Source organism: Elephantulus edwardii, unplaced genomic scaffold (genome assembly GCF_000299155.1).
Source record: "Elephantulus edwardii isolate Elephantulus edwardi_28Jun2011 unplaced genomic scaffold, EleEdw1.0 scaffold00272, whole genome shotgun sequence".
NCBI classification, from domain to species: domain Eukaryota; kingdom Metazoa; phylum Chordata; class Mammalia; order Macroscelidea; family Macroscelididae; genus Elephantulus; species Elephantulus edwardii.
In genome coordinates, this window is record NW_006400022.1 from 2,383,135 (window position 1) to 2,398,023 (window position 14,889).

Consider the following 14,889-nt stretch of genomic DNA (forward strand, 5'->3'; position numbering starts at 1 on the left):
CCGGTATTTAGCCTTAGATGGAGTTTACCACCCGCTTTGGGCTGCATTCCCAAGCAACCCAATTTTTTCTTCTTTTGTAAAGGGTCTGTTCAGATGTTCAATTTTGGTTTGTGTCAGTTTATGTAGGTTGTGATTTTCTAAGTATTTGTCCATTTCCTCTATGTTTTCATATTTGTTTGGGTATAGTTTTTCATAATATTCCATTGTTAATCTTTTTATTTTAGTTGGTTCTTTTGTGACATTGCCCCCTTCGTATCTTATACAGATTATTTGTGTCTTTTCTTTATTTTCTGTTTTGCAAGTAGTTTGTTGATTTTATTGACCTTTTTGATGAACTAACTCTTGGTTTTGTGCATGGTTTCTATTGTTTTCCTGTTTTCTAGTTCATTTATTTTTGTCCTAATTTTTATAAATTTACATTTTTTGGAGGTTATTGAGTTTTCTTGTTGTTATTCTTCAATTTGTTGAGATATTGGGTTACAGAGTCAACTTTCTTTTTTTTCTTGTATTTTTATGTGTTTGTTTATTGCTATAAATTGACCTTTAGTTACTGCTTTGTCTATTTCCCAAAGGGTTTGATATTTTGTGTTTTTATTGTCATTTGTTTCAAGAGACATTTTAATTTCATTTTTAATTTTCTTCTGGAATGCAAAAGTTTGGAACAGAGAAGGATTCAGTAGTTGGAAAACATGGACTCAGTGACAGAAATGGAGCTGGAGATAGAATGATTGAATTTTGCACAATCAATGATTTATTTATTGTAAATACATTTTTAAGAGACATAAACGCAGGTTATATACATGGATTTCACCTGATGGTATGCACAGGAATTAGATCAATTACATCTGTGGAAAGAACCTCTAGAGAAGCTCAATATCAGCTCTGAAATCTCGGCCAGGAGCTGGTTGTGGAATAGACCACCAACTTCAGTAAGTTCAAGCTGAACCTGAGGAAAATTAAACCAAATCCATGGGAACCAAAATATGACTTTGAGTCTATCCCACCTGAATTTCAGAACCATCTCAGGAACAGGTTTGAGGTATTGAACACTAGTGAGTGAAGACCAGATGAGTTGTGGGAAGATATCAAGGGTATCATCCAGGAAGAGTGCAAATGGTCATTACAAAGACAGAGGAGAGAGAAAAGGCCAAAATGGATGTCAGAAGAAACTCTGAATATTGCACTGGAAAGCAGAAAAGCCAAATTAGAAGGAATAATTCAAGATACTAAAGAGCTGAACAGATTATTTCAAAAGGCAGAGTGGGAGGACAAAGTAAAATATTACAATGAAATGTGCAAGGAGCTGGAGTCCGAAAATCAAAAGGGCTGAACTCGCTCAGCATTCTTAAGCTCAAGGAACTGAAGAACAAATTCAAACCTCGAGTTGCTATAATCAAGGATGCTTTAGGCAGAATATTAAATGATCCAGGAAGTATTAAAAGAAGATGGAAAGAATATACTGAGTCACTGTATCGAAAGGAATTGGCAGACACAAAAGAATTTAATGAAACAACATATGAGCAAGAGCCTATGGTGATGAAGGAAGAAGTTCAAGCTGCTTTGAAGGAAATAGACAAAAATAAGGCCCAGGAAAGGCCCAGGAATAGATAGTATACCAATTGACATATTTCAGCTAACAGATGCTGCCCTGGACGTGCTCATCAAGTTGTGCCAAGAAAATTGGACAACAGCCGCTTGGCCAACTGACTGGAAGAGATCTATATTTATTCCCATTCCAAAGAAGGGTGACCCAACAGAGTGTGGAAACTATAGAACAATATCGTTGATTTTACATGCAAGCAAGATTATACTGAAGATCATCCAGAAATGAATGGAACAGCATATTAGCAGAGAACTTCCAGAAGTCCAGACTGGGTTTAGAAGGGGTTATGGTACTAGGGATATTGTAGCTGATGTTAGATGGATCTTGGCTGAAAGCAGGGAATACCAGAGGAATGTATATCTGTTTCATTGACTATGCAAAGGCATTTGACTGTGGGTCATAATAAACTGTGGCTGATTCTGAAAAGAACACTTGTTCGTGCTAATGCAAAACCTATACATGGACCAAGAGGCAGTCTTCAAAACAGAGCAAGGAAACACTGCACGGTTCAAAATTGGGAAGGGCGAATTCCAGGGATGTGTCCTGTCACCATACCTTTTCAACCTGTATGCAGAACAGATCATCCGGGAGGCTGGGCTCTATGAGGAGAAATGTGATGTCAGGATTGGTGGAAGATCTATCAACAATCTGCTTTATGCAGATGATACAATCCTGTTTGCTGAAACTAAGGAGGACCTGAAGCGCTTGCTGCAGAGGGTCAAGGATTGCAGCCTTCAATATGGATTGAGGCTCAATATCCAGAACACAAAAATTCTCACCACTGAACCAATTGGCAGCATCAGGATGGATGGCAAAGATTGAGATTGTTCACAGCTTTAGTTTGCTTGGCTCCACAGTCAACACTCTTGTCAACAGTAGCCAGGAAATTAAAAGACATAATGAGATGGGAAAGTTTGCGGTTAGGGAACTCTCCAAAGTACTGAAGAGCAATGGTGTCTCTCTGGAGACTAAGGTGCGCCTGATACAGGCCATGGTTTTGCAATCACTTGTTATGTGTCAGAGAGTTTGACAATGACTAGGGAGGACAGAAGCAGAATTGATTCCTTTGGGTTGTGGTGCTGGAAAAGAGTATTGAATGTACCATGGACTGCTAAGAAAACAAACAGATTCATCCTGGAAAGGGTTAAACCTGGTGGCTCCTTGGAGGCAAGGATTCTGAGGTTTCGTCTGACATATTTTAGACATGTTGTAAGGAGGGACCGGTCCTTGGAGAGGGACATCACGCTTGGGAGGGTGGAGGGACAACGCAGGAGTGGAAGGCCCTCTATGAGATGGATTGATTCTGTGGCTGGGGTAATTGGGATGGGTGTATTGGAGAAAGTGAGACTGTCACAGGACAGAGTAGAGTTTAGCACTGTTGTACATAGGGTTGCTATGAGTAGCAGGTGACTCGACGGCACATAACAACAGCAACAACCTACACATGTTCAAGCAAGGTATTGTTCAGCTTCTAAATGTATGGCTTCTTTTCTCCTTTATTTTCTTGTTAATTTCTCGTTTTGTAGCATTGTGGTCTGAGAAGATGCTTTGTATTATTTCCATGTTTCTGAATTTATTGATGCTTGCCTTGTGACCTAAAATGTGTTCTATTCTGGAGAACATTCCAATCACATTGGAAAAGAAGGTATACTGCACAATTTTGGTTGCCTTGGCCTGTATATATTTATGAAATTGTATTTGTTTATTGTGTGGTTTAATTCTTCAGCATCCTTGTTGAGTTTATTTCTGCTAGTTTTATCTTTCCATGAGAGAGGTGTACTGAAGTTTCTTACTATTATAGTGGTGTTGTCTATTTTTTTTCATTTTTGTTAATGTTTGCTTTGCATATTTTGCAGTTCTGTCATTTGCTGAATAGATACTTGTTATGTGCTCTTGTTCTATTGACACTTTAAGCATTATATAGTGACCTTTTCTGTCCTTTGTGAGTTTTTTGTTGAAAATAATTTTATCAGAGATTAATATCTCTAATCTAGCTTTTTTCTAGTTGCCATTTGTTTAGTATTTATTATTACCCTTTTATATTTAATTTTTTTTTATATTCACTTTCCAGGTGTGTCTATTGTAGCTAGCATATTGATGGATTTTGTTTTTTTATCCAATCTGATGCTCTTTTTTTCTTTACGGGTGTATTTAAGCCATTCACATTCAGTGTAATTATTGAGAGCAATGATTTATTGCTATAATTTTGTTGAGTTCTTTTTGGTGGTGTTCCTGGTTACTTTAGTCCATCTTGTTTTCTGTGGCATCTCTGTCAGAAAGACTTCTCTCAGTGTTTCCTGCATTGCTGGTCTTTTTTTACAAACTCCCTTAGGTTTTGCTTTTCTGAGACTATCTTGATCTGTCCTTCATATATGATGGACAGTTTTGCTTGGTACAGTATTCTCTGTTGAAAGTTATATTCTTTGAGTGTTCTATATATGTTATTCCCCTGTCTTCTCCCTCACATGTTTCCTGCTAAGAAATCGGCACTTAATCTTATTTGCTTTCCCTTATAGGTTACTTTTTTTTCTACCTAGCTGCTTTCAGAATTCTCTTCTTCTCTTTGATTCTGGCAAATTTAACTATGATGAGCCTTGGTGGTTTTTTGGGGGAGTCTATACTATATAGGTTTTGCTCAGCTTCTTGAATATATATTATTCTCTTATTCTTCATTATGCCTGAAAAGTTTTCTTTTAGTAATTCTTTCTCAATTTTCTTTGTGCCTTTAGTTACTTCTTCCTGTTCTGGGATTCTGATTATGTGCATGTTATTCCTCTTTATGGTGTCCTACCTTATTCTTAAGTTTATTGTCATCCTTCCTTTTTGGTTCTGCTTTTTGTTTTAGCAGATCAATGGTGACAATTCTATCTTCTATTTCACTTGTTCTATCTTCCATCTCTTCAACTCTGTTCATATGTTCCTCCAACATGTTGACAGTATCGGACATTAGTCCTCATATTCTGGTTTCTGATTTCTTGTTTTTCCAGAGCCTATAATGCCTCATTTGTTTTATCTGCCTTGTCTTGGATTGTGGTGGTTTTGTTGTTTCGTTTGTGTGGTTTGTTGTTTTTTTTTTCACATTCCTCTTGGTTTTTGCTTGCAGAGCCCTGTAATTCTTCGAGTTTGTTTTTCACCCATTGAAAATATTCATTGTTCTTTGAAAGTCTGTGTCACAAAATTCCATCAGACTTTCTCACTTTATGAAATCCATTGATACTTTGTCACTCTTTTAGTGTGACATCTTATTTTGGGTTTGTGTATGGTGTGAGGTATCCTGCTTCTTCAGTGTCATTGCTGTGGTAAAGTTTTTCATGCTTGAGTTCTTAGCAGGCTCTTGGTCTGATAACCTTGGCTCAGGAAGCCACTGCTCCAGAGGAGCATGGGGCATATACTCTGCCTGAGTTTCTCTCTGAACTTTTGACTGAAGGTAAGATTTGCTTCAGTTGGGGAGAAATATGGCCTGTGAATTAGCAGCCTTCTCCATCAGGGAACTGCTGCTGCTAGGTTGGTCCAAAGTGCCTGGGGCTAAAGCTCTAGATTGTTAATTGTCTTTAAATGGAGCATGACTCATAACAACCCTATGAACAAATGGCCCCAAACCTTTCTATAACTATTGTCATTTATCAAAGTTCATAGAGTTTCTGGAGGCATGTTGTTTAGGAAGTGGATTCCACTCTGGGGGTGGGGGGAATGGCTTCACCTGTGATATTGGTGACCCTTGAGCAGTTCAGAGGGGTGGCAGTGGGCCGTCCTCCAGGCAGCGCTGGTGGGGCATCCAAGTGGTAGGGCCAATGTGTCTAGGCAACAGGTGGGGGTGTTCAGGCATTGTGGTCAGGGGCCTCCAGGCAGAGGGTCTGAGGGTGGGGGTGAGTGCCTCCAGGTGTTGGGGCCGTGGTCTACTGCACCTGAGAGGAGAGCAATCCAGGTCATACTAAGAAATTTTTAAGACAGGTACTTAGCTAATTGACTAGAATAAATCCACATGGAGCTTTGGCAATGCCTTGCTTTGGTGCCACGGTGCTTTGGTGACGTCTTTAGTATTTCTTGCAGCCAAAATTTCTTAGTGATATTTTTTGTTTTATTTATCTGGAAACGCCTTCATTTCACATTCATTTTTGAAGAGTAGATTTTTTTTAAGTATCAAAAATCATCTTTTGTTTCTTGAAATTCTTCTGTGACAGCCAATTTTTTTTTACAGTAACCTGTATGCACCTTCCATCTTCTTTTAATGCTTCCTGGGTCCTTCAATATTCTGTCCATAGCATCCTTAAGCATTGGAACTCGTGACTTGAATTTGCTTTTTACCTCCTTCAGCTCATGAAATGCTGAACACGTTTGGCTCTTTCGATTTTCTGACCCCACCTCCTTGCACATTTAGTAGACCAATTTAGAAGAGCTGAAGGATATAAGAGCATCATACAAATATCAGTTAAATTCCTCTACAAAAACTAAGAAAACATAGGGGGGAAATTAGAAAATCAGTATTATTTCTAATAGCCCAACACAAGATACTATACTTGAGAATATATCTAACTAGACACACAAAAGACCTTTACCAGGAAAACTATGGAACATTACTCCAAGAAAAAAATAACAAGCCTAATTAAATGGAAAAATATTCCCTGTTCATGGATTGGAAGACTGAACACTACAGGCAGGGTAGGGTAAATCCTATGAAAAGCAATCAATCCCAATACAATACCAAATTCATTCTTTAAGGAGACAAAAAAGACAGTTCCCAGTTTTATTTGGAAAGGAAAGAGACAGAAAATAAATAAAGCTCTTCTGAAAAACAAGAATGAAGTAGGATGCATCTCACTCCTTTGTCTTAAAACCTACTACACAGTCATAGCAATCAAAATAGCGTGGTACTGGTACAATAACAGATACATTGGTAAATGTATTCCAATGAATCCAGATATCAACCCATCTACCTATGGTCAACTGATATTTGACAATGAAAAAAAAACCCCATTAAATGGAGAAACGACAGTGTCTTCAACAAATGGTGCTGGTTATTTGGATATTCACATACAGAAAAATGAAACAGGATTATTATCTCACTCCATACACAAAACCAACTCAAAGTGGACCAGAGACCTAAGTGTAAAACCCCAAACAATAAAGATCCTATGAAATAAAATGGGAACAAATTTAGAATCTCTAGTCTACAGTATAATTACGCTTGCAAACATAGGCCAAAAATGTGCAACCAGGAAAGTATAAAATTGACAAATAAGACCTTCTTTAAATCAGATCCCTGTGTGCAGAAAAACTTTCTCCAATAAAAGGAGATGAAAACCTATAGACGTAGAAAGAAACATTTGACAATGGCATTTCATAACTAAAGTTTACAGATTACTACAGGGCTTCCACAAGAAAAAAAGACTAATAACCCAATCACAATCTGGACAAAGGACATTAAAAGATTCTTCACAAAATAGGACGTTTGCATAAGGAAATGTTCAGAGTCCCTAGCAATGAGAGAGATGTAAATTTTGAGAGAGAGAGAGAGATCATCTCACTCCATTAGCATTAGTAAAGTTTAACAACAGAAAACCATAAATGTTGAAGAGGATATGGAGACACTGCAACTCTTCTGCAGTGCTGGTGGAACTATAAAATGCTACAACCACTATGGAAGGAAATTAGGTGTTTTCTCAAACAGTTGAACATAGAAATCCCATATGATTCAGCTATTTCACTGCTAGGAATAGATCCCAAGGAAATCAGAACGGACACATAAATGGAGATAGGTACACCTATGTTCATAGTTGTATTATTATTATTATATTGTAATATATTGTATTATAATGAGGAAAAGGAAAGAGATCAAATGCCCTTTAAGAATGGGTTGAGAAATTGTAGTATCTTCACATAATGGCACACTGCTTAGCACTAAGGAGCAATGATTTCATAAAATACAATAAAACATGGAAGACCAAGAGAGCATTATGCTGTGTGAAATAACTCACTCACATAAGTACAAATACCACATAAAAAACTATTGTAAAAATAGGAGAATAACTTAGCATGACATATATAGATGTTCAAAAGAGGAAAGGGAGAAAGGAGAGCAGAAAAAAGGGGGAGAAAACCAGTAGGATAACAGAGATTAGTGGATAGGACAGAGGTGAAAGAAAGGAAAAATTTGATAAAGACTTGAAAATATGGAGTGATAACAGGGATGTTGTTGTGAGGTGCTGACACTATGAACAACAGATCTGAATTCTGTCCTATACTGTGCCATCCTCACACTCCCTGATATACTAGAGCCCAATATGACAAGTCACTGTGTCAATTGAACTGATTGAAGGCCTTCCTCTCTTTCACTGACCCACTACCTTTTAAGCTTGATGCTCCTCTCCTAGAAAAATGCCTGAAGTATGTGAGATGAAACTATATCATTTTTGCTCCAGGGAGCATTCTGGCTGTACTTTCTCCAAGATATCTTTGGCAGTCCATGTATAGTCAGTACTCTCCTCCAACAACACAGCTCAAAGACATCAATTCTTCTGTCTTTTTAGTGATTGTCCATCTCTCAGATGAGTAGCAAGTGATTGAAAAGACCATGGCCTGAATCAAACACAATTTAGTCCTCAAACTGGCATCATTTTCCTCAATAATTTGGAGCAGTCTCTGACTACACACTTTTCCAGTACATCAAACATCTCCTGATTTCCTAACTACTGGTACCAAGGGTGTTGATTGTGGATCCAAGTAAGATGAAGTTGTTGACAGTTTCATTTTTTTTCTTCAGCTATCATGATATTGTCTATTGGTCCAGTGGTAAGAATTTTTGTTTCTTTGACCTTGAGATGCAATCCATAGTGAATATTGTGTTCTTTGATGTTCTGCAGCAAGTGCTTCAAGTCCTCCTTACTTTCAGCAAGCAATGCTGTGTTATCTCTATAATGTACGTTATTGATGAATCTTTTTTTTTTTATCTTTATTCCACATTCTGAGTTAAACCAAGCTACTCCTTGGAGGAAAGAATTTTGAAGCTCCATTTGACATACTTTGGGAAGGTTGCCAGGGGGACCTGTTCTTAGAGAGGAACATTATGCTTGGCAGGTTGGAGGGAGAGTGCAAAAGAGGACGACCCTGGATGAGATGGTCTAACTTAGTGACAGGGGTAATGGGGGTAGGTGTGTCAGAGATAATGAAATTGGCCCAATATAGAGCAGGGTTCACAGGTGCATAGGATCACTCTGAGTCATAATAACAATACTGTCTTCCACGATAGCTTTTACTATTTTATATCCCCACCAGCAGTGAGTATAGGTTTAAATTTCCCCACATCTTCAGTATCATTTGTTGTTTTCTTGTTTGTTTAATCTTAACCATCTTGATGTTATTGTTGTTGTTAGGTGCCATTTAATTAAGAACTCATAATGACCCTATTAACAACAGATCTGAACCTTATCCTACCCTGTGCCATCCTCATGATCTCTATAATCTTAAGCCCATTGTTATAGGCACTGTATTAATCCATCTTGTTGAGAATTTTCCTCAGTTTCGCTGACCCTCCACCTTTTCCAGAATGATGTCTTTTTCCAATGTTGGTCCCCTTGAAAACATGCCCCAAATACATCAGAAGTTTCACTATGTTTTTTTCTAGGAGTTCCCTGGTTGCACTTCTTCCAAGATATACTTATTTATTCTCTTGGAAGTCCACAGCATTTTCCATGGCATTGATTGATTCCTTTATGGTCTTCTTTATTCACTTTCCAACTTTCAGATACATAAGACTCAAGGGAAAATGCCATGGCTTGGATCAGGTTGACTTTAGTCTTTAAACTGACATCATTGCTGTTTAGCACTTTGGAAGAGTTGCTGGCACAAGACATTGGGAAAACTGAATGAAGCACATCTTTGATTCTTGACTACTGTTACTGTGTGTGTTTTTTGTGGATTCAAGTAAAATGATATTGTTGACAGTTTCAATCTTTTCTCCACCATCATGTTGTCTATTGGTCAAATGGTGAAGATTTTTGTTTCTTGGTGTTGAGAGGTAATCCATATTGAAGACTGTAGTCTTTGACCTTCTGTTACAAATATTTCAATTTCTCTACATGTTTAGCTACAAAGTTGTCATCTGCATTAGGTGCTGTCAGTTGGTTACTCCAAGCAACTTTAAGTACAATAGAATAAAACACTGCCTACTTCTGTACCATTGTTATTTTAATGTGCTGTTAAGTCACCTGTGACTCATAGGGACCCTATCTACAAGAGCTCTGAAACCTGCTATATCCTTTTCTAACTGTCTCTAACACATCCACCTCGATTATCTCAGTTACTGTGTTAATTTATCTCATCCTGGGTCTTCCCCCTCTTGTGGTATCCCTCCACCCTTCCAAGCATGCTGTCCTTCTCCAATGATTGGTCCCTCATGGCAACATGCCCAAAGTATGTGAGACAGAGCTTCAAAATCTTTGTTTCCAAGGTGCAACTTGGCTTCATCTGCTCTAGGGCAGACCTGTTTGTTTTCTTGGCATTCCATGGTATACGAAAAACTCTTCTCCAGCACCACAACTCAAAAGCATCAATTCTTCAGTCATCCTTATTCACTGTCCAGCTTTCTAATCCATATCAAGTAATTGGGAAGATTGTTGCTCTTAGAACTCTGGTGAGGTCCTTTACAGCAGATTTTCCCAGTGCAATTAGTCTTTTGGTTTCCTGACTGTGTTGATTGTGGAACCAAGTAAGCTGAAATTATTAGCAATCTCAATCTTTCTCCATTTAAAATGGTGCTCTCAAGTGGCCCAGTGGTGAGAATCTTTGTTTTCTTTATCTTGAGCTTCAGTCCATACTGGAGAACACAGTTCTTGACTTTCTGCAGCAGATGCTTCAGGTCTTCTGTTTAGGCAAACAAGGTTGTGTCATGTTCATTGCACAGGTACCATACTCAGAATAATTTTTATGTTTGAGTCTATCATGGCAGCCACTGTATTAATCTTGACGGGGTTTATTTTGTTTTGTAATCTTCTTCTTTACCAAAGCATTGTTGATAATCTTCCCTAAGCAGAAAGGCAAAGTCTAAATGTCCTTGCTTCTATGGAACATTCTGGGTGTACTTGTTCTAAGACAGATTTGCTTGTTCTTCTTCCAATATTTTTCACCAACACAATAACTCAAATGCAATTGTTTGTTAATCTTTATTCATTGCTTTTGTATACATAGAAGGCAACTGAAAATATCATGACATGGATCAGACATACTTTAATCCTCAAAGTGGAATAGTGGCTTTGTAACAGTCTAAATGGAACTTTTCAGCATATCTGGCCACTGAAATACATGGTTTTATATGGTTACTGATTGCTGCTTCAATGAACACTGATTGTGGTCTGAATAAAAGAATACTTGTAAAAAAAAGAATACTTGTCATTTTCTCAATTTACTATATTGTTTATTGATCTGGTTGTAAGAATTTCTATTTTTTTATTGTTATTTTAATGAACGTTTACAGAAAGTTGGAATTTCATTCATTCATTGTTTCAGTTTCCTTCCCCTCTTTCCCCTTTCCCACTCCACTTTGTTAGGCACCTCTTATTCTGGACTGTGGTCATATAAATTATGCCTAACCATATATTCCTTTTAAACCGTTCTTTCCTTCATCTACTCCAATGCAGTGTTCATTATCTATCCCCTCTTTTCTTAGTTTACCCATAACCCCCCATATGAGTCCTGTTTTACAACAATGGTGTTATACAGTATTTTCCTTTTGTGACTGAGCTATTTCACTAAGCATACTGTTCTCCAGATGTTTTACATCTTCCTTGTTTTTCAGTGCTACATAGTATTTCATTGTGTTTATACACCATAGTTTTTCTATCCATTTATTTGTTGATGGGAACTTGGGTTGCTTCCATCTCTATGTTATTGTGAATAACAAACCAATAAACATAGCTGTGTATACATGTGTATACATGTATACATGTATACATTATATCTGATTTCTTTAGGGTACATCTCCAGCAGTGGAATTGCTAGGACAAATGGTATTTCAATTTCCAACTTTTTGAGACAGTGCCAGACCAACTTCCATTGTGGTTATACCATTTATACTCTGCCCAGCAGTGAATAAGGATTCTAATCACTCCACAACATTGCCAGCATTTGCTGTTTGCTGCTCTGTTGATTGTTGCTGGGGTGAGATGATATCTCATAGCTTTGAGATTTCTATTTTATTTATGTTGAGGCATAATTCATACTGAATTGAAGATTAGAAAAACTTTTCTTTTTTAAGTTCTTAACATCTTCTTTAAGAACACAAGACTGCATTATCTGAGTATCTCGGATTGTTAATGAGTTAGTCTACATTCTTATATTATTTTCTCAGTACATAGATAAAGTACAATGATAGGATACACCCTGATGTTTCTCTCATGTTCTCTTCTGCACACAACTTTAATTTCCTACTGGGAGTGAAATATTATCTCATTGTGGTTTTGATTTGCATTTCTTGACAGCTAATGAGATAAAGCATCTTTTCATCTCTGTAATGGCTATTTGAATTCTTATCTAAAAATTTTCTAGAATTCTTCATTGAAGTTATCTAGTTCAGAACTTGGTTTTTATTGTTGCCAGAACATTTTTGATCACTGAGGTAATTTCTAAACCTGTTATGGGTGTTTTGAGTTTTAGTATTTCCTCTTGTGTGTGTTTTGGGAACATAAGCTTGTAACAATTTGTCCATTTCATCTAGATTATCTCATTTGTTGTCATACACTTGTTCATAATTCTCTTTGTTTCTATTGGGTCAATTATAATATCCCCTCTTTCTTTTTTAAAAACTTTATTCTATTCTAATCTCTGTCACTATAGATAAAAGTTTGCCATTTTATTTTTATCTTTTGAAAGAAACAGACCTCTGATCGTATTAACTCAGCTGTTTTTCTGATCAATAACCAATGGTAATAAAAGAAGAAATTCAAGCTGCTCTGAAGGAAAAAAAATAAGGCCCCAGGAATTGATGGAATACTAATTGATATTTATCACCAAACAAATGCAGGCCTAGATATGCTCACCAGGTTGTGCCAAGAAATCTGGAAGACAACTACCTGACCAACTGCCTGGAAGAAATATACCTTCCCCCCCCATCATTCTCAAAAAAGATGATCCAACAGAAAGTAGACATTATCAAAGAATATCACTAATATCACATGGCAACAACAAAATCTTGCTGATGAGTCTCAAAAAAGGACTAAAATATTACATTGACAGAGAATTACTAGAAACACAAGCAAGGTTAGAGGAGGCTGTAGAAGTAGGGATATCATTGCTTATATCAGATTGTTCTTGGCAGACATTAGAGAGTACCAGAAGAATATGTCTTTTTGTGTTTTATCTACTATGCAAAGGCATTTGACTGTGAATCACAAAAAGTTGTAGCTAAATTAAGTATGAGATTCCAAGAACGCCTGACAGTGCTTATGTGAAACCTGTATCTAGACCAGGAAGCTATTTTCTGAATAGAGCAAAGGAACATTGTATGGTTCAAAATCAAGAAAGGAGCAAGCCAGGGATGTATCATTTCTCCATATCTTTTCAATATATATGCTAAACAGAACATTCGAGAGACTGTTGTATATGATAAGGAATTTGGCATCAGGATTGGAGGAAGATTCATCAACAAACTGCTTAAGACACAACTTTCCTCATTGAAACTGAGCAGGACTTGAAGTATTTACTGAAGAAGGTCAAAGACTGCAGCATTCACTCTGGATTGAATCTCAAAATCAAGAAAACAAAGACCCTCACCAACAACCCAATAGCAGCATAATGATTGACGGAGAAAATTTTGAGGTTGTTAATAATTTCATCTTACTAGATTGTACAATCAACACTGTTGGCACTAGGAGTCAGAAAATCAAAAGACAAGTTGCATGGGTAACTATTCTGTCAAGAACTTCTCCAGAATGCTAAAGAGCAACAATAGCAGTCTAGAAACTAAGGTATGCCGATCCAGATATGGTCTTCTCAATTGCTTACTATGTATCTGAGATCTGGACAATGAATGACTTAAGGATTACAGAAAATCAATGTCTTTGAGATGGGTGTTGGAAAAGAGCACTGAACATACCATAGACTGCTAAGAAAACAAGTAAGTCTGTGCTGTATAAAGTGAAAACAGGTTGCTCTTTGGAGGCAAAGATGTTGAAGCTATGTTTTCACATACTTTAGGTATGTTGCCAGGAGGTGTCAGTCCTTGGAGAAGGACATCTTACTTGGAGGGGTAAAGGGTCAGCACAGGAGAGGAAGATCCTGAATAAGACGGTTGACAAGAGTGACTGTGGCATTAGTGTGTTAAAGACAGTGAGTTTGGCTCAAGATAGGGCAAGGTTCAGAGACATTGTTCATAGGGTTACTAGGAGTTTTCGCTGACTTGATAGCATACAACAAAAAGAATAATTGTTTTTCAGTTTCCAATTTTATTTATTTCTACGCTGAACAGAAAATTTCAAAAGGCAGCCTGGGACGATAAAGCAAGATACTATAATGAAATATGCAGATAGCTGAAGTCAGAAAATTAAAAGGGCCAAACTCGCTCAGCATTTCTTAAGCTGAAGGAGCTGAAAAACAAATTCAAGCCATGGGTAGCAATACTTAAGGATACTTTGAGTAGAATGTTAAATGATCCAGAAAGTATCAAGAGAAGATGGAAAGAGTCCACAGAATCACTGTATCATAAGGAACTGGCTGACACAGAAGAATTTAATAAAATAACATATAAGAAAGAGCCTCTGGTGATGAAGGAGGAAGTTCAAATTGCTCTGAAGGAATTAGCAAAAAAAAAACCATCAAGGCTCCAGGAGTTGATGGTATATAAATTGACATATTTCAACAAACAGACACTGCATGGATGACCTCACTAAGTTGTGCCAAGAAATTTGGAGGACAACTAGCTGGCCAACTGACTGGAAGAGATAGATACCTGTTCCCATTCCAAAGAAAGGTGACACAACAGAGTGCAGAAATTATTGAACAATATCATTAATATCACATGCAAGCAAGATTCTGCTGAAAGTTATCAAAAAAAGGTTTAGAACAATATGTCAACAGAGAAGTGTCAGATGTGAAGACTGGATTTAGAAGAGGTTGTGGTATTAGGGATAATATAGCTAATGTGAGATGGATCTTGGCAGAAAGTAAAGAATACCAGAAGAATGTCTATCTATGCTTCATTGACTATGCAAAGGCTTTTGACTGTGTGGATCACAACAAGCTATGGCTGACTCTGAGAAGAATGGGAATCCCAGAACATTTGATTGTGCTAATGCGAA

At 37.3% G+C, this 14,889-nt stretch overlaps 1 protein-coding gene across 1 annotated transcript in view; it reads right to left on the minus strand.

Moving 5' to 3' along the window:
• Positions 1–14,889, minus strand: part of CERS3 (ceramide synthase 3) — a 185,713-nt gene that overhangs the window by 161,957 nt on the left and 8,867 nt on the right. The gene's annotated exons all lie outside the window — the stretch shown is intronic.